This window comes from Paroedura picta, chromosome 8 (assembly GCF_049243985.1).
Source record: "Paroedura picta isolate Pp20150507F chromosome 8, Ppicta_v3.0, whole genome shotgun sequence".
Classification (NCBI taxonomy): domain Eukaryota; kingdom Metazoa; phylum Chordata; class Lepidosauria; order Squamata; family Gekkonidae; genus Paroedura; species Paroedura picta.
The window spans coordinates 9,849,509-9,868,847 of NC_135376.1; the positions used below are offsets into that span (position 1 = coordinate 9,849,509).

A 19,339-nucleotide genomic window follows, 5' to 3' on the forward strand; every position below is an offset into this window, starting at 1 on the left:
CTGAGTGGGGCAAACAAATTAAAAAAGAAATAAAGGGGCCACTTAGTAACAGAGACGGCAGAAGGGCGTGTGTAGAACGGAAGAGGATGAGACTGTCGTATCAGTATTTGCCATATGTCCCCACTGATGATTGGATACAAGCCATTATATTTCATAACGAAACAAACTTCACTTTGTACCCTTGAGAACCACAAATTAAAGATATTTAAATTCAAGCTCTCTCTTCAAGGTAAATAACCTTCCACAAAGCTTTTGGCCAACGTGCTGGTGTGAACAAGAAACAGCAATGAATAAAACCCTTCTTACCTGCAACTTTTTTTGGATCAGGCAGATCCAAAGGGTCCCCTTCTTCACATGATGGTCACATTATCAAAAGTGCTCTGATAGTAAACATTTTGTACAGTACAAAAAGATGCAAGTCTTTGATATAATCCAGAAACATTGCTTGCGTTGTTATGCGTAGTATATTTCACCTCTGAAAAGCCATAGTACTTGAATCTTCATGGCAAAGGTCTAAACCTACAACCACATTCAGCATACTTGTTTTCAAGATTAGTAGATTTGGATGCAGGCCAAATGTAGGAAACAAAGGGACCAACCTGAAGAGAAACAGAGAAAAATGGAATGTCAAGCAGAACAAAACACACTTTTGAAAAAGACCCATGCTTTTCACGGACAAGGACCTGGTGCTTTAGTTGTATTCTGAAGACTACAGGGCAACTTAATCCCTCTCATGATATTCAATAGAAACAACTTAGAAACAAGGACCTTCAATGTGCAAAACTTCAGACTGCCAACATCCAGGTTGGACCTCGAGATCTTCTGGATTTTCAACTGATCTCCAGACTTACAAAGGTCATGTCTCCTGCAGAAAACGGCTGCTATAGATGGTGGACTCTACGGCATTATTACCCCAAAGAGGTCCCTCCTCTCTTCTATCTTATGCTCCCTAGATTCCACCCTGAGTTGGTCATCCTAGTGAAACCCTATCCCTTCATCTGCATCGCTCCAGCTAGAAAGAGAAGGATTTTGATTGATTTGGGTTATCTCATTAAAGATAAATTTTAGCAGTTATGTTAGCATATTAAGGAAGCTCAAAAGAGGTGCTTTATTAAGCATGTGGAAATAATTGAGAGATAACTTTTAAATGAGCAAACTAATACTATCACTCATTAGACTGGGCAATTTTCTTTTTCATTCCTTATTACCATGGTGGTGGTAGTGGAAGAAAGTACCATCAAAAAGTGCTGAATAGAGTAATACTGGCCAGATCAGGAGGCTGAAATGAGGAAGGGGAAAGGGCAGAATGACTCTATTCTGCCTCTTCTGTTCACAGAAGTCAAATATGGCTGCTGAAGGGAATGGGAGAACCAGTAAATCCTGAAGCTGTCAGTGCTTCCTGAAAACATAATGCAGAATGAAGCCGGACAAATGATCACAAATAGGCCCAATTACCTCTGTACTAAGCTGAACTTAGCAGTTTTTTGACTAGAGTCCTATTGGTTTAAATCTTCCATCACACTTTGGGGCCAACTGGCTCTCAGAGCAGCATTTTATGCTGGTGGTAATGGGGGCATTGCTGGGCCAAGGCAAAAGCCCTGGGTCACATGGAAAGAAGCAACTTTGTGGTTCTTCCATATGTCAGTTTGGCTCCTTCTGGACCCTGGTGCAATGGAGAAGAACCCTAATGTAGCCTTCTCCCACATATCCGAAAACCTCTTACATTACTCCAGTAGCAAGTGAAGGGGCTATGTCATGGAAGTTCTCATGAAGCCTACCTATCTAAAACAGATGAAGGTGAAGGGTGAAGGGATCCCCTGTGCAAGCACTGAGTCATGTCTGACCCTTGGGGTGACGCCCTCTAGCGTTTTCATGGCAGACTCAATACGGGGTGGTTTGCCAGTGCCTTCCCCAGTCATTACCGTTTACCCCCCAGCAAGCTGGGTACTCATTTTACCGACCTCGGAAGGATGGGAGGCTGAGTCAACCTTGAGCCGGCTGCTGGGATTGAACTCCCAGCCTCATGGGCAGAGCTTTAGACTGCATGTCTGCTGCCTTAACACTCTGCGCCACAAGAGGCTCTTATCTATAACAGATAGTAGGGTCTTTCCATTGTTTTAAAAGGTCCAGTGTAGAGCATTTCAACAAGTGCATTATTTTCTGGACCGGGATATAGTCATAATGCTCCAGCAAAAACTGAACTGCTGTGGTGCAAAAACAGAAAGTGAATATGACAAACATCTACCTCAGAATTCTTTTTTTAAAGGAACGCATTGTGCTTACTAGAAGCTGACTACTCTACAGAAAGTTGGCAGGCTTTGTTACATAAAGTCACAAATCCCTAATGATCATCCGCAGTCTAGCATATGTCGATTTACAAACATAAAGGTTAAACCAACATCCTTCTTTTAGTGTTAACTGAGCTATGCAAATGGCAAGTGAGCTTTCCCCTCCACATCTTTTTGAATGTTATGCTAATGTACATATAAACAGTGGCACCGCATAGAAAAATAGCCCAGCAGCACAAAACAGTAGATCTGAAAAGCATTTCAAAGCTGTAAACATATCCACTGATCGCTTGTTCTCCTGCTGCTTGTTATGCTGTTAATTATTAAAGCTGACAAATCAACTGAGTACAGCATAGTCAACTGCAAAATATTTAAAGGTCTGATCACGATGACATCGGTTCTGAGCCTTGTTAAATGTTTGCCTTGTGACAAGGCAAATCCTCCCTGAGCAGCTAGCAGTTCTAGAATCTTATTTTGTCATGGACTTATATTTTGGAAAAGGAAACGTACATCTTTTGGAAAAGGAAACATACTTCTTCTAGAACTGGTTGACTACCCCTGTTCTAGAACTTCTTCTCTTTTGTCAAACCATTTCCTCACCTGTCCGGTTATTTTTCAAGATCATTTATTCAGAAAAACCTAAAAACAAAACCATAAAACTCACTTATCTGCCCTCCATTCCATAGGAGTTGTCTACATTATCTCTAATCATTTATTTTTTCTGTTTCCAGTTACAATAGAGTGTAACCAAATTCTCGCATCAATAGTCTATCTAGCTCCTAATATGAGATCAGCAAAAAAAAAAGTCATGTTGACATTTCTTAAACCACCATACAAAATGTATTGCAATTAGTTTTGCAACACTCTAATGTCCTCCTCATCTACCAACTAGTATACTATCAACATTATCTGCTCATGGTTACTAGTTTTAAGCACATTTTCCCCAAAGCCAAGTCTTTGGAAGAAAATGAGTCATTTTCCCAGGGGCAGAAATAGTTGCCTATGAGAAACTACAGTCCCTGGTTGCCAGAATTTTTGGCCTAGAACTCCCAAGCTGTATAGATTAGAGAACAAAATGTTTTCATTCCTTTCTCAGGCCTGTCAATCACTCCAGAATTCAGCAGAAGAACTGGCAGTATAGCTAGCCTGACTGCTTTTGTGACTCTCCAGGGCTGTTGCATAGTGACAGGCTAACAGTCTCAACACTTGAATGCGCTGCCCTTCTGTGCTTCCAGCCTACAATCCTGGCAGCATCTTAAAATACCCGACAACAAGAAGATCCTTTCTAAAGAACTGACTTACTTGGTGGGAAAGAGACTCTCATACTGTCTTTATACTTGTAAGTATATTTCAATACGCGATGGCAAAAATGTTTTGTTTTCACTATATATACAAGTCTTTCCAACCATTTTCAACAGCAAATTTTTTTACAGGAAATGGGAAACAGGTGCCCTCAGCATGGCTTTGGGCAGACATATTGAAAAACATATTGAAAAACAGACATTATAGGGTAGAAACAGGGTTTTCAAGGCAACAGGTGGTTTGACATTTTCTGCTTCTGAATAGCAACCCTGGCATTCCTCAGAGGTCTCCCATCCAAGTACTAACTGGGACCCCCCTTATTTATTTATCAGATTTTTATATCGCCCTCCCATACGGCTCAGGGTGGTTTACACACAACATTGTGGGGTAATACATGGAATGACCTAAGCATAGAACATGGTCAAAAATAACATCAACAACAAATCGACATGTCAATGAATTTGATCAACAATAATATAACAGGAACAACAATCAGATAAAGCCCCATAATGGTCTGACTGGTGTAGGCCATGGAGGATGTGTCTGAGGGGGGGACCTGTAGATGTTATTGGATTGGTCAGTCTCAGGGGAATGCTTCATAAAAGAGCTCCCTTTTGCAGGCCCAGCGGAAATGTGGAAGTTCAGGCAGGGCCCTGATCTCTTCAGGGAGCTCGTTCCATCAGATGGGGCCAGGACAGAAAAAGCTCTGGCCTTTGTTGAGGACTGGCGTACTTCTTTGGGGCCAGGAATCACTAGCCAGTTGGCGGTGGTGGAGCGTAATGCGCTTCTGGGGGTATAGGCAGAAAGATGGTCTCTTGGGTACACTGGGCCCAGATGGCATATGGCCGTGAAGGTAAGGACCAAAACCTTAAGCCTGATCCAGAGTTTGACTGGGAGCCATCTGAGTTGTTGAAGTATAGGCTTCCAAGATCTAAAGAGATTGGGCTAGCCTTATACTCAGGGTTTTTTGGCTGTTATGTCACAGCTGACTTATGGTGGGGTTTTCAAGGCAAGAGACTACAGAGGTGCTTTTTTCACTGCCTGTATCTGAAAAGCAACCCCGGACATCCATGATGGTCTCCCATCCAAATACTAGCCAAGGTAGACCCTGCTTACCTTCAGAGGTTTGATGAGATTGGGCTAGCCTGGGCTATCTAGGTTAGGGCAGGCAAGTTATGGAGTCCCCAAAATGGACAGAAACCAAAAATAACCAGTTGGTTATTTTCACTGAAGCATTCAGAATAGTTTATTACTGGTTGATTACTTTTATTCCTTGGGTTGCTTCACTTGTTTAACATGTAGTCTTTTTCTTGCTGTTTTAAACAAAATTTGTTTGATATTGGATACAGTCTTGTGATCTTTTATGTTGACAAATGAGTATAAATATTTTAAATAAAGAAAATGAATAGTCTGAGTCTCTCTATACGAACTTCCTGTTATTACTGAAAGAAATCAAAGATATCTGAACCTGTCCAGTCAATTAACCTTTTCCAGGTATCCCTTAATTGGGATGTGAAGTAGGTAATGGAGGGGGTTCTGTGGTGATGCCCCTGCTTTAGGATTCTCTCCCCAGGGAGATTTGCCTGGAAATGTCTTTACCTTCTTTTAGATGTCAAATCAAGTCCACAGTTTACACCTGGCTTTTAATATTAACTCATATTTTCATTGCACTGCATTGCTATATGTTTAGTTTTTGTTCTCTATATGTTTAGTTTTTGAAATGTATATATTATAAGAGAAAAGTTAAAATAAACTTGTTCTCTGGCCTACAGTGACATAGCCGAGACTGCCAGGTTTAATCTGGCCACCATCCTGATGAAGAAAAATATGACCCCAGCATGTTGGAATACTCTGCTAGCTGAGATCTGGGCCCTGAGGAACTTACCACAGTTCTACAGGGCCCATAAAACTGAGCTGTTCTGCTGGGCCTACAACTGTCAGTAGGTGCCGTCCATTGTTGGCCTCCTGGTCTACCCCACTCCCCACTCCCTTGTGATCTATCTATCCATAGACTACTGGACTGTGTTTTTAAATTGGGATTCTTCTGGTTTTTAAATACTGTACTGATATTTGGGTTTTTTACTGTTGTTATTCATTCAGAGCCCACTGAAAAGTGGGATGAACGACCTATAAAAGGAATTTAAACATTTCAGCATTCACGGTCAAAGCAGTTTAGAGAGCCAGTTTGGTGTAGCAGTTAGGAGTGTGGACTTCTAATCTGGCATGCTGGGTTCGATTCTGCACTCCCCCACATGCAGCCAGCTGGGTGACTTTGGGCTTGCCATGGCACTGATAAAGCTGTTCTGACCGAGCAGTAATCTCAGAGCTCTCTCAGTCTCACCCACCTCACAGGGTGTCTGTTGTGGGGAGAGGAATGGGAAGGCGACTGTAAGCCGCTTTGAGCCTCCTTCGGGTAGGGGAAAGCGGCATATAAGAACCAAGTCTTCTTCTTCAGTTTTCTCAGTGCTATGGCGAGCCCAAGGTCACCCAGCTGATTGCATGGGGGAGTGCAGATTCAAACCCGGCTCGCCAGATTAGAAGTCCGCACTCCTAACCACTACACAGGCTGATACAGAACAAGCAGCACCCAAAGCTGTGGCTTGTCTTACATAAGTATTTTATACTGTATGTATAAGGTTCCCTCCCCAAACAATCTGTCTTTAACAATTCAAAAATAAAAAATATCATAAAGTAGAACTTTTCTTCTTTTGAATTTCTTCAATGAAACCATTCTCTTGGTGCCTAATTTATAGATAGGTATAAATGTTCTCATTTCTCAGTCACTTATGGACTGGATTGAAATTAGCTGATAGAGGTTCTGGTTCAGATTTTTCCAATGTGATGCCTAAACAGGGCCCCTGCCAAGCTTTGCAAAAAGTGGATAAGGTTGTTATGAGGCAGGGCTTGTTACTGGCTGTAATAATTCAAATGAAGCATGTTTCCGTGGCTGCAATGTCAGCTATAGCCATTGCAACCTCAGGAACACTGGAACACCTTGGCTTTCCTTTGTGTGTAGCTTCATTCCCTGTTCATGCCTCTCCAAATGTTGCGGTGAGCTTTATTTTCAATATAGAGAGGGAGCTTTGTTCCAAGAATCCAAGGAGCTGGATCATTCCATGATGGAAGACAAGTGTTCAAGAGCAGAAGACCACTTACTCCAGGTTTGCTGTCTTCCCAGCTGCTGGACTATGCTTTCAAACAAACACTAACCTTGACAGACCAAAGGCTGGGCTCTGAATAAGTCAGCTTCATTTGTTCTGTCTGGAAACCATGCAATTCTTTTGCAAAACAAGAAGGAAACTATTGTGCTTGGCTCCACCTCCTGTGGAAGCCATTTTGGGGAGGCACCTACCACCACCTCTCAAAATTCTAAAGGTGACCGCAGGCTCAAAAGGTTGCAGGACCATTTTAGTTATCTATGTCTTTTATTTATTTATTTGCTCCAATGTTTGCCAGCATTTGGATTATGGTATGTGAACAATGGAAAATGATGCGCTTCTATGGCAGATTTTATGCCTTGTTTCTATTATGAATTTTATGCTGTGTTTTATGCTGAGATTATATCATTTCATACTGCAATTAATTTCCCACTTTTATGCTATTGCTTCTTTTTTGTTATTGCCTTTTAATGTTAGCTTTTAGCTGAATACATGGAGTAATAAAACATTTAAATAAATAGACAGTTGGCTACTGTTGAGAGGGCCTTTTCAGACACCTACTCTCTTTTAATGGCTGTTCTGTGCTTTTGTCATCTGTCCTGATATTTATCTGGCTTTAACCACTCTTACTTGCTGTTCTACTGTGAGTGCTGGTTTAGACACAACAAAAGAAACTCTAATTGTTTAAAAATAGATATTATTTGTATACTTTGCTGGGGACTCTTTATAGGTATACATTTTCTAAATAAATTATAATCCCAACACATCTTAATTTCTATGTAAATACCAAATAAAAGTTTAGATGTTAGCTAAAATACCTTTCAGTATGTCTGAAAAAGTGATTTTATTCCAGTATATTGCTGGTTTTAAGATAGGCAGAAGCTCTGCATAAAAGCTACCAATGTTTCGACAGTCAAAAAGCTTGCACGTAATAGCTTGAAGAAAAGTCTAGACGTCAACCAACTGAAAGACTGCTATGCCTGTGACCCAGGAAGCTGGTCATGGGAAACACTCTCCTGGAAGGTAGCCTCCCTTGGGACAAGTTACTCAACCATAGGTCCCTACTGCAGCACTTTGGGGGAACTTTTGGTTGACTAAGCTTCCCCATACCTTTGAGCCAAAGGCCAATATGTATATTGTTTAAATCCTGTGAAGAAGAATAGATCATAGTGAAGGATTAGGCCATCAGCAAATATTAAGTTGGAAAAACAACCACTGATGAAAATGCCACTTTGAAACGTTTTAAATCTGGAGGCCATTTTGGTTGTTTTATGACGATTAAAAGAAGAGATAAGACTTCTATTTGTATTTATTGTTTAACTATGCTGGGTCAGCATGAGATCCCACCAGCACCCAGTCTGGACAACTTGGTGACTGGTGTCTTGTAAGCAGTGGGAGAGTAAACCGGAAGTATGTAGAGTTGTTTACCGCACAACTCACAATACCTAATATAGTCCTATTATTTTGGTCTGGAAGGTTGACATTTTCATCCATTTCCATGGAGGTCAACAAGGTGACACAATTTGATACTTGTCCAATGCCCAAGGCTGAGATCCTGATTGATCAACTTGTGTGGCAACCTAACTCCTGTGAACCCTTCCCAGAGTTAACAAAAAGCTACTGGAAGGTGCCCATACAGCCAGAAGACAGGAGTAATCACTCCCCAAGGATTCTTCTCATTTCAAATGATGCCCTTTAGGATTCGCAGAGCAGCAGCAACCTTACAATAGTTTGGAGGCCACGTCTGTCCAGGACTACCTAGACCACATCATGATCTTCAGCCCCCAACCAGCTATTCTGCTTGCAGTACCGCCAAATGCATCATGTGGATGATGAATGCAACAAACTCCATCATCCTATGGAGTTGATTGCCATTGATGGCTAACTCCATCAAAACTTGGATTGGTTTTCAGGATCTGAAGTATTTTGGGTTCCTGCTAGGCAAGAGGCAGGTCAAACATTTACCTGATGCAGAAAGGAGTTTAAATTTTGTAAATAAATAATAAACTTGAAAACTTGCACACTGATATGTGTCACTGGGTTGGTCTTTTTTAAAGTATTAAGTAGATGGCATTTTGGGCTTTGTGGATCAACCTTTCAAGTCAGTTGCTATTTTGGACCCACATATTCGAACGACTGCCTCTGCCTTCTAAACCTGTGAACCAACTCTGGTTATCCAGCCAGTTTCTCCTCTGGGGACACCCCATTCTGGGACTAGAATGAGCTACTGAGAGAAATGAAATGGTCTCCTCATTATCTGTTTTCTGAAGGGTTTGAACAGTGGTTCTTTTTGCTGGAAGAACTTCTTTGTCAGAGTCCTGTTCTCCACGTCTATTCTACTGTGTCTGACAGAAAGAGTTTGACACCGGAAAGCTTACATCCTGATGCTACTTATACTATCTACTATATAGATTATGTACATGTTTTAGTTATACATCCAATTTTAAAGTTTGTGTTGTGTGTACATGGCAAACCATCCTGAGCTCACAAAAAGGCAGTCAAGAAATATTTCCATATATAAATAAGATGCGCATTTACCTGAGCAAAGAGTAGACTAGATTTTCAGGTAACAATGCTGTACAAAATAATCAATTCTTCATGGAGAAATACACATGGGCAACAGACTCCTTCAGCCCCCCCCCCCAATTTAGTTTTGAATATGACATTTGGGACAGCTGTTGACAGTCATAGAAAAAAGTGCTGCACACATGCAATTCCGTGAAAGAGAACTCTTAAAGTAAACTCATCAGTATTCTCAAAAGAACTTAAAGAATTAATACAAGTTAATGTTCTTATATAATATTCTGTATCAACAATACCATAGTTAGTTTTGGGTTGTTTTTCTTTTTCAGGTTGAACTGGTTATTGCTGCCTTATGTGACTGATTTTATCAGCTGTTCCTATTTCTTTATTCAGCCTAGTAGTTGTTCATTAGACTGATTTTATCTGTGTTGGTTTCTATGGTCTTATTGTTATACGTATTTTTTTTATAAACCGCTTTGGATATGCTTAGTAGAAAAGTGGCATAAATTATTTTAAATAAATCATTCAAGAGGCTCCCTATGTGCATTTTGAATATTTATGAAGACACTTACTCATCCTGTTCTCCAAGACAAATGTTATTTTAAGGGATGACATTTACATTGGATACAAAATCAACATGCATAAAAGCAACAAGACAGACTGCAAATTAACAATGATAATACATAGAATATTGAATTCAGCTGTTAATCTCTCTCCCCTTTCTATGAAAAGAACACTATTAACCAGGCTGATTTTGGGTGTACCTATTTTACTTGCAAGCTTTGTTTCAAGCAAACATTACAAAACATGCTTTGTAAATGTAATTCATACTTATGAAACAGTATCAAAGGGATTTTCGTTCTCTCCTATGGTCGTCTTTGGGTAATGCTTTTAAACTTCACAACTCTGAAAGGATAGTAACTCCATTGGAAGTATGCAATCGGTTTAATGAGTTTCAAAGATATAACTGATAACTAGTAAGTTGGCTTTGAGCTAGCTACCGGTACTTTCACTGAACATACTTGCCTTTCTAAAACTCAAAAAATTGGCTCACAATGTGTTAATGTGTGTCAATATTTAAACACAAGAGAAAGCATCTCAACTGTACTGATATAAAAGCCTCTCTCTGATCTGAGTCAGTTCACAACTGGGAATGCTGGACAACAACTACACAATAAGGAAATACTGACTAAATTTCTTCGCCAATAGCCTAACTGCAAACTGCTCCTGCTTGTTTGTGTAGACATCACAACAAAAGGAGAAATGTGAGGTGGGGGTGGAAATAGCCATGCTAGGAGCCACTGAAGCCTAAGTGTCTACTGTTTCTTCTAACTCTGCTGATCTGACAGGCAGTAAAACATCTCCCATTTTCCCAGGGAAAATTCTCTGGGAAATTTCATTCTTTCATTCATCCCAAATAAAGCAGGTACTGGGTGGAAAGGCAGGATGGACAGACAAATGGATGGAGGCACAAAAACAAGGTATCATAAAAAGAAGATGGCACAGGTACAGAGGATCTCACAGAGTGACTAAGAAACCAGAAGGTCCTCACATGGGGGAGAAAAGGTGATGAAGCTCCCATACTATGAAGAGAGGGAGAGATTCTTCATATGGGACATCAAAGTTAGATATTAGGGAGGAGGTGCTGAAAGTCTGAATGAATTTAGGAAATAGAAGAGGCAGCATAAGTATGGAAAGAGGGGGGAATAAGGCGCTGGAAAAGTAACAGACTTCTGTGGCAACTTAAAGCTCCAATCCTATACATACTTGCAGAAAAATAAACACAGGATGACTTACTTTCGAGCAGACATACCTATCAGATTGTATTGGGAGAGACTGACATTGCAATTTACACTATGCATATATACTTGGGAACAAATCCTATTGACATCAGTGGGACTCACATCAGAGTAAAGGGCACACTTGCTTGGGAACACTCTCAATCCAGTACTTAGTTCCAGGTACATAAGGAAAAGTGTTGCCCCAGTGCATATTTAGTACCATACGATCTTTGGCCAGCATTGTATGAATGAAAATAGGCAGGCACCACAGCAGAGACACCTGTTTTTGTTTACAACAGACTAACTCATCTGGGAATAGTTCCTGAGGAAGAAGACAGTGGAGAGAAGGCGATTTCCTCATCAACTGTGTGTGGGAGGAGATCCTTAACAATTAAGGCACACACCCCCAACAGTGGAGAAAGAGGTCAAGGAAGTGGATGGTGTTTGTGGGGGAGAAAGACAATCCCCTAGATAAGGAGACAAAAACCAATGTGGCAGAGAAGATTATTTGAGGGGGCTGAAAGGAGTCACAGCAATTAGGGTCTTGGGAAACTCTGGAAGTTAAGGGAGAGTTCACCCAGGAGTTACATGGCTTCCCCCAAAAGTTTGGATGGCTGCTGACATCACTGGTGCCCACTTCCCTTGCTGATCTATAGGGCCAGCTCTTCAGAATGGAAACGGCAAATGATGGATCAACAGATTGGTTGACTCCCTCATCTTACTTCCATGCCCTCTTCTCCGAAGGGACACGGCACAGCTGCTGGGGCTCCTCAAAGCCTGATAAACACCCCATAGGTCCTTCCTTGGCCCTATGCTGAAAAAGGGCTGCGTTAGAGTCTGGGAGGCTCAGGTTCAAAACCCGCGCTCTATCCCACGTTCTCTCGCGTCCCAACCGCCCTCGCAGGGTTGTTGTCAGGATTAGAAGGCACCAGGAGGAGAGGCAGGAAAAGACTGGAGGGGAAAGGAGAGTCAAGAAATAAGGCAGCCTGCATGGGGGGGGGGGGGGAGAGATGCAAGTTGTCAGGCAGAGTCCACAGGGCGGCTGATGCTGCCGGAAGAGGGGCGTGCGAGGGAAGGGGCGCTCTTTCAAGGGGTGCGGGGGAGGAGGAAGGCCTCCCGCCCCGACGGAAGAACCGACCTCAGAGCCGCAGACGAGAAGGAAAAGACCCCCCCCCCAAAAAAAAACACAGCCCCCCTCCCCGTCATCATCACCCTCTCACGAAACTAGACGCCACACTCACCTCAGCCTGGAGCCGAGCCCAGCCGGGGGGTGGGGGGTCCCCTCTCCTCGGTCTCCCCCTCCGCGCCGGGCCGATCCTGAGGAGACGCCGTCGGGGGCCCGGCGAAGAGGGCGCGTGGGCACCGGCGCGCGCCCGCCCGCCACAACCTGAAGATTCCACCCGCGCGCGTCCGCGCTCTCCCTCCTCACAGCGTTTGACAGAAAAGGGGAGGGGCGCGCGCGCTGACCGCTCGCGCTCTCTCCCTCCGCTGACGGAGCCCCCACCCCTCCCCCCCGGCGAGCGCGCGCCCCCGCCCGCCCAAGTGACCGTTGGCTCTCGCTCTCTCTTCCTTCTTCTTCTTCTTCTTTCCTCCCCCCCTCCTCCTTCCGTCTATCTCGTGCCTACCTTCCTTCCTTCCTTCCTCCACCCCGAAAAACAAACAAATAAACAAAAAGACAACAGGAAGGGAAGTGGCGTGACCCCGGATGTGGACTGGCCCTTTCAGACGGGAAGGAGACCGACTGACAGACGGGCGAAGAGAGAAACCCTAAACAAGACGGAGGGAATTCCTTAATGCGCACGCGCCGGTCCCGGCGGTTGGGGGGGAAACGAGGGTTCAGTTGACGCAGGCGCACAACCTTAGGTAGGGACCGATTCAAGCGGCTAGCCGTGTCGGTCTGTAGTAGCGCAATACAATTGGAGCCCGGTGGCACTTTGAAGACCGACAAAGATTGATTCAAGGCGTGGGCTTTTGTCTGCATGCGCCCTTCCTCAGACACAGGCACACAACCTTGTTAGATCAGAGGAATGCTATGGACTTTGTTTGCGTTGGTTTGAGCATGCTGTTCTTATTGGCAAGTTGGCAAAATGCAGTATGGATCCTATTACTGTTAGGTGGATCCAGAACTGGTTGACAGACTGCACCCCAAGGGTGCTTGTAAATTGTTCGTCATCTTGGAGAGGAGTGGGGAGTGGAGTGCCTCCGGGATCTGTCCTGGGCCCTGTGTTGTTCAACATATATTCATCAATGATTTGGATCACGGAATAAAGGCGGGGCTTATTAAATTTGAAGATGATACTAAACTGGGAGGGGTAGCAAACACAGCAGAATACAGAATCAGGATACAGGATGATTTTGACAGGCTGGAAAACTGGACTGAAATGAATTTCAACAGTGAGAAATGTAAAGTTCTTTATTTCGGCAGGAAAAATCATATGCATCACTATAGGATGGGTGAGACTTGTCTTGGAAGTAGTACATGTGAAAAGGATCTGGGGGTCTTAATAGACCAGACACTGAAAATGAGTCAGCAGTGTGACACAGCTAAAAAGACAAATGGGATTTTGGCCCGTATTAAAGTATAGTGTCCAGATCATGCGAAGTAATGTTACTTTACTCCGTTCTGGTAAGACCTGACTTGGAGTACTGTGTTCACTTTTGGGCGCCACAACTGAAGAAAGATATAGAGAAACGAGCATGTCCAGAGGATGGCTACAAAAAATGGTGAGGAGTTTGGAGACAAAGTTATTTATTTATTATGTATCAGGAAAGGTTGAGGGAACTTTTTCTGTTTAGCCTGGAGAGAAGATGACTAAAAGGTGATATGAGAACCATCTTCAAATACTTGAAGGGCTGTCATAGAGAAGATGGAGCAGAATTAGTTTCTTTGTCCCAGAGGGTTGGACCAGAACCAGTGGGTTTAAATTAATTCAAAAGAATTTTTGGCTAAATATCCGGCAGAAGTTCCTGACAATTAGAGCAGCTCCTCGGTAGAACAGGGCTTTTTGGAAAATTATGAGTTCTTTTCTTTTTTTTAAAAGTTTTTAAGCAGTTTTTAAGCATCTGACAGAAATGCTGATTTTATGAGGCAGATTTAGGCAGATTGTGAGTGGGTAGGCAGGATGGGATGTGCCAGTGTTTGTCTCTTGGGGTCTTTTCTTTCATACCCAGGGGATTGATAATTGCCACTGTGGGATGAATTTCCTCCAAGTCAGGTGAATTGGAGGTGAATTTCCTCCAAGTCAGGCTGGATTCTGGAGGTTTTTGGTGGAGGGATCATTTGGGCATGAAATCGTGAGTTCCTGGACTGTGCAGGGAATTGGACTAGATGAAGTCCCTCCCAACTGTGATTCTATGATTCTACTAAATATATTCCAAATATATAGTAAATAAATTTTATAGTAAATATTTGCAGTATGGACATTGGGCGATGTTACCAGCAGTTGCTAATTGAGTGGGCTGGGTTAATAACTACGGGACCTCCCATAGAAAAGTTGTTAATTTGAAAAAAACCCATTAGGAATTAAGCAAAAATGTAAGATTCTTGGGGTGATTTTGATTAGTGAACATGAGGTTGGTCTATATTTTAGGATGTTTCTGTCCTTCCTCTCACTCTTACCCAAAAGTTGTTCTTTGAACTGCTGATCATTAAGTAACCTTATCTCAGTCAAGGGTCTGTTCCATCCTTATCTCCCTTGAAAAATGTGTCAAGGGAATATTTTCCTTTTCTCCCTAAAAGGAATGCAGAGTGTACTATGAAATGGGTGAGTGTGTAAAGACATATTATGTCTGAGAACAGAATTGGTGAACTTTCTTTTGGAATTCTAGACCCTGGCCATATGTTTTATCCTATAGTTATTCTATAAATGAAGAGCTTTGAATGTTATTCAGTATGCTTGCATGTTTTGTTCTAGCATTCTTATTAAACCTGTCTGCCTTGTTAGATAAAAGCGTGCTCCTAGATAGACTGGAATTGAGGAGGCTGTATTAGAACTTGCTCAGTTCCCCTAATAGAAGTCCTGAGGGGAAATGCTTAAAAAATATAATGATAGCAATCCTGGGCTTCTCCTGAGTTGGTGAAAGGCAGAATTTTATCAGGAAGGCGTTTCCCCATCAGTGCAGACCTATATTGAAGAAGGGCTGACCTGTTGGGTACTGGCCTGCCACACTTGCTAAAAGAAATGAAATCCTGCTGGTGTGGGATGGGAGTGATAATCCGAGTTTAGGTACAGGAGGGAATTCTGCCTTAACAGTATTTTAAAATAGATTCTTGTTTTCCTTGGAACAGGAGGAATGTATGGTTGCAATCCTATGCAAGTTCCATCAGGTCCCAGCGAACATAGTGGACTCACTTCCAAATTATTGCTATGCATTAGCGGAGGCTATGAGTGTGCATGCTCAAAGTAACACCTTTTCTTAGTTAATGTTACTTCCTTACAAGTAAGTGCATTTGGAAGTGGGTTGTAAGACAAGTTCCAGATAAATTATTCTTGGGAGAGGCCCTGTATTTTTTAACAGCTGGGTGACAGCCAGAAATCAGTACCTGCTGATTTCTCTTTCACCACAGTCTCCATGCTAGGGCAAGCTGCACCTGTTGAATTGAAATTAAGTACACATAATTGCGGTGGGGAAGAAAGCTGATGATCACAGTCAACAAAATATACCACTCCTTTAACTGAGGCTCAATGGAAAATTATTTATCCATCAATGTTATTTACATCCATGCCAGGAAAACCTTCATCTAGACAGGAACCCTTTGTTAAAAGGCAAGATTCCCCCCTCTCCAGGTTGCTGGCAGCTCTGTTTAGATGGGTCTCTGCTGTCCAGAGAAGATGCTAACTGAAGGGCACTCTCGGTCAGTTTTGATAACAGGAATGTGTCATAGAGTGATGACTCACCATGGGTCACTGGCACTGCCTGTTGTTATTCCCTTGGATTTTTTTTTTTTGGATGGGGCCATGTTGGGAGAGGCAATGAAGCAAGCATCTGTTATGACTCACCATCCGATGCTATCAGATGGAATGGATGGAATAGCTGGGGGTTACTCATGTGTACCAAATGTGAAGGTGTAATCTTAGGAAATTACCAAAGAGGACTAGACTGCATTTCTTCTTCCCAATGGGGACCCAAAGCCGCTTAAACTATTCTCCTCCCTCCTATTCTTACAACAGCCCGGTGACTGAGGTTTGGCTGAGAGTGTGTGATTGGGCTGAGGTCACCCAGAAAGCTTCCCTGGCAGAGCGGGGATTCGAACCTTGCTGGTCCTAGTCTGACGTTCTTTGAGGCAAGAATCCACAGTGACTCACCATCTGATGCTGTCAGATTTATGGTTACTCAGGTGTTATGAATGAGAACATGTAATCTTGGAAAATTACAGAAGAGGACCAAGGGAATAGAGAAGTGTTGATAGAGCCTGGTAGGGCTCGGTTCCTTCCTTTCCTGGAAGTCTAAGACCAACATAGTAGCCTTCATGTGCATGAACTCTACTTGTTCTTCCTGTATCCAAAGAAGTATGCATGTTTGCAAAAGCTTACATCCAGAATTTCACTTTGTTGGTTTTAAAGGTGCTTCTGGCCTTAAACTTTGTTCTGTTGCTTCAGACTGACTCAGGTGCCCGCCTGAAATTATTTGGCATGGTGACCAATGCAGCACTGGCCCAGGGTATTTTGCTGCCCTTTGCAAACTATGACAATCGCCCCCTCCTAGTTCAACATTCCATTTTCTACTGTAGCTAACAGGATGATTTTGAGAAACTAAGAAACGTCGCATGTGTGAGCCACAAGCAAGTGGCATTCCGACATGCCCAGCCTTTGGATATGGAGGTTACATTCCGGCCTTTGATCACCCTCTCCTTCTCCATTACTCCCTCTCACCCCCCCCCCCCAAGATTCTAAGAAACTCACTCTAGTAATCACTAGGACACGTTTTACTTTATCAATACATGTACACAGCAAAGAAAAAAAATCAGCAAATGTATGAATGAAAGAGACAGTTTCCAGGGTCAGATCCTGGTTTCCAAAATACAAAAGAGAGAAATGGAAAGGACCATTAGGGAAGACTGGCCTGTGACCCACTTTCAGATTCTACGAGGCCCACGATTGGGTCCCTACCCACTGGTTGAGAAACATTGGCCTAGTAGTGGTCAATGTGCTGTATTAGGCTCATAAAGACCAGTCACTTTTAGCAGGGTGGTTGTGAGGGTAGAATGAGGGAGTATGTTGTGAGCTGCCTTTTACTATTTGCAAGAAGGGCAAGATAAAATGTGCCACATTGTTAACAAAACACATAACTAGTACTTGAACCACCTCCTGCACTATCTAGTCCATCAAGACCCTGTTCCCTGTGGGCTCGCCTGCAAAAATGAGGTGACAGTCACTGGTAGGGCACCTTGCCTTAGGAATCCCCTTCTCCCTCGAGGTTCACCTGGTATCTAATCTATTGGCTGTTAGGGGTGAGACTAAAACATTTCTCTTTTCTCAGACTTTTAGCTGTTTTTCACAGTCTGGCTCTTGCCTGAGCATTTCATGGCTTGTTGATACTGATTATATTTCTTGCTTTTTCTTTTATGATTGTGTGTTTTTGTTTTTGCCTTGTGAACGACTTTGGGCTGGTCTGTGGAGAGGTGAGCATGGAGATATTGCGAAGAAAACATGGAATAAAGCGAGCCCAGCAGATTTCTTTTGGAAGCTGCCAGACAGGATGCAAACGTGATGACCTGTTGTTTGTCTCCATCGTTTGGTACCCAGAGGCATAAATAGCGATGAGCTGTTATGCTTGGATGTGTTTACTGCTTTAAAGAAACTCCTCCAAACAACTGGGCATCGCTGCATCTTGTGGCAGTAAAACAAGGGCTGACTTGGTTGGAGGGCAATAACGGATCCTTCAGAGAATATGATGAGGAACTTGCAGGAAAAGTTAAGGAACAATCTTAAGCAGGGCTACTCAGTAGTAAGTCCCATGTGATGCAGTAGGGAAGACTCTCGGACGGTTTACGCACTGGGAACTTCACTGCCCCAGCTCCTGTGCAGGAGCACAAATCAGGGACGGACGACGTGCACCAGGCCAAATGCTCCCCCGTGTGGGTGCAGGAAAAGGTGGGACAACCTGCCACGACTAAAACTTGCAGCCTGGCATGAAACCTCCAGTGCATAAACGATCTCAGGAAAGCATCCTTAGAATTGGGCTAGTGGGGTAGCTGTGTTAAGTCTATCATCCCAAAATAAAACAGAAGTCCTGTGGCACTTTAAAGACTAACACAGGAACCCCCAACATGGTGCCCCCTGCAAGCATGGTGCCCCCAGTTTCCTTGCTGGTGCCCACTGTTTTTAGATAGCGGGAGAGGCTAAGTGGGGCTCTTGCCCAGCAGGGCTTTTGATTGGTCACTGGAGATCTGATTGGCTTTGCAGATTAAAATAACAGTTCTTTTCATGGCAGCTGCTACCACAGTGTAGAGAGTGATAGACCAATGCTGAACAGGGAGGGGAGTGGGTATGTATCTTATTGTCCGCCATCTTGATATTATGTTATTGTTCTAATTTTTTAAATGGGTGATTTAGGGGATTTTATTGTTTTATGGATTTTTGTAAACCGCCGTGAGACATTTGAGAGTGGCGGTATATGAATGAATGAATGAATGAATGAATGAATGAATGAATGAATGAATGAATGAATGAATGAATGAATGAATGAATGAATTGGCTGTGCAGATTACAATCATGTCAACAGAAAATGATCTTATATTGACAATTCTCTGATTTTATTATTTTCTTTCCCTCTGGGACTGTCTCTTGCAAACAACAGAATATTGAACCCCACATCATAGGACAAAATAGGTTAGCTGTGTACCTTCAGCAACCAAGTCATTACATGTATAATATTACTAATTGCAAAAATAATATATTTTTATATGCCACCCTCTCCTGTCTGGCTCAGGGCGGCTCACAACAGTTTAAAACAATCTGTCAAAACATTTCACAATGAATTAATAAATGAACCGATCATTAAAAGCAATTTAAAAACTGTTTCCTCTTACTCTCTATATACCCAGTGTTGAGGGGTTTAGTGGTTTAGATGGCTGGATGGATTCTCAGGTGTTATATTCCTGGCCTCAACCGTATTATAGTAACAAACATGCGTGACCTATGATATATTACCGGCTCCAACATGCAAATGCTGGGTTGTGAAATTCTTGGAGGTTTGGATGTGGAATCTAGATAAGGGAGGGCATGGGGAGGGACTACAATGCCACAATATGGTTATAAAACTTCTCCAACTTGGGAGAAAATAT

The 19,339-nt window shown here is 42.8% G+C and overlaps 1 protein-coding gene across 1 annotated transcript in view; it reads right to left on the bottom strand.

Annotated features, from left to right (window-relative positions):
• Nucleotides 1–12,818, bottom strand: part of PIK3CA (phosphatidylinositol-4,5-bisphosphate 3-kinase catalytic subunit alpha) — a 45,239-nt gene extending 32,421 nt beyond the window's left edge. Inside the window, exons 1-2 of the mRNA XM_077348340.1 lie at nucleotides 12,294–12,818; nucleotides 307–599 (exon numbers count right to left, since the gene is read on the bottom strand). The gene's annotated coding sequence lies outside the window, so the exon portion shown is untranslated. The remainder of the gene's footprint in view (nucleotides 1–306; nucleotides 600–12,293) is intronic.
• Between the last annotated feature and the right edge of the window lie 6,521 nt (nucleotides 12,819–19,339).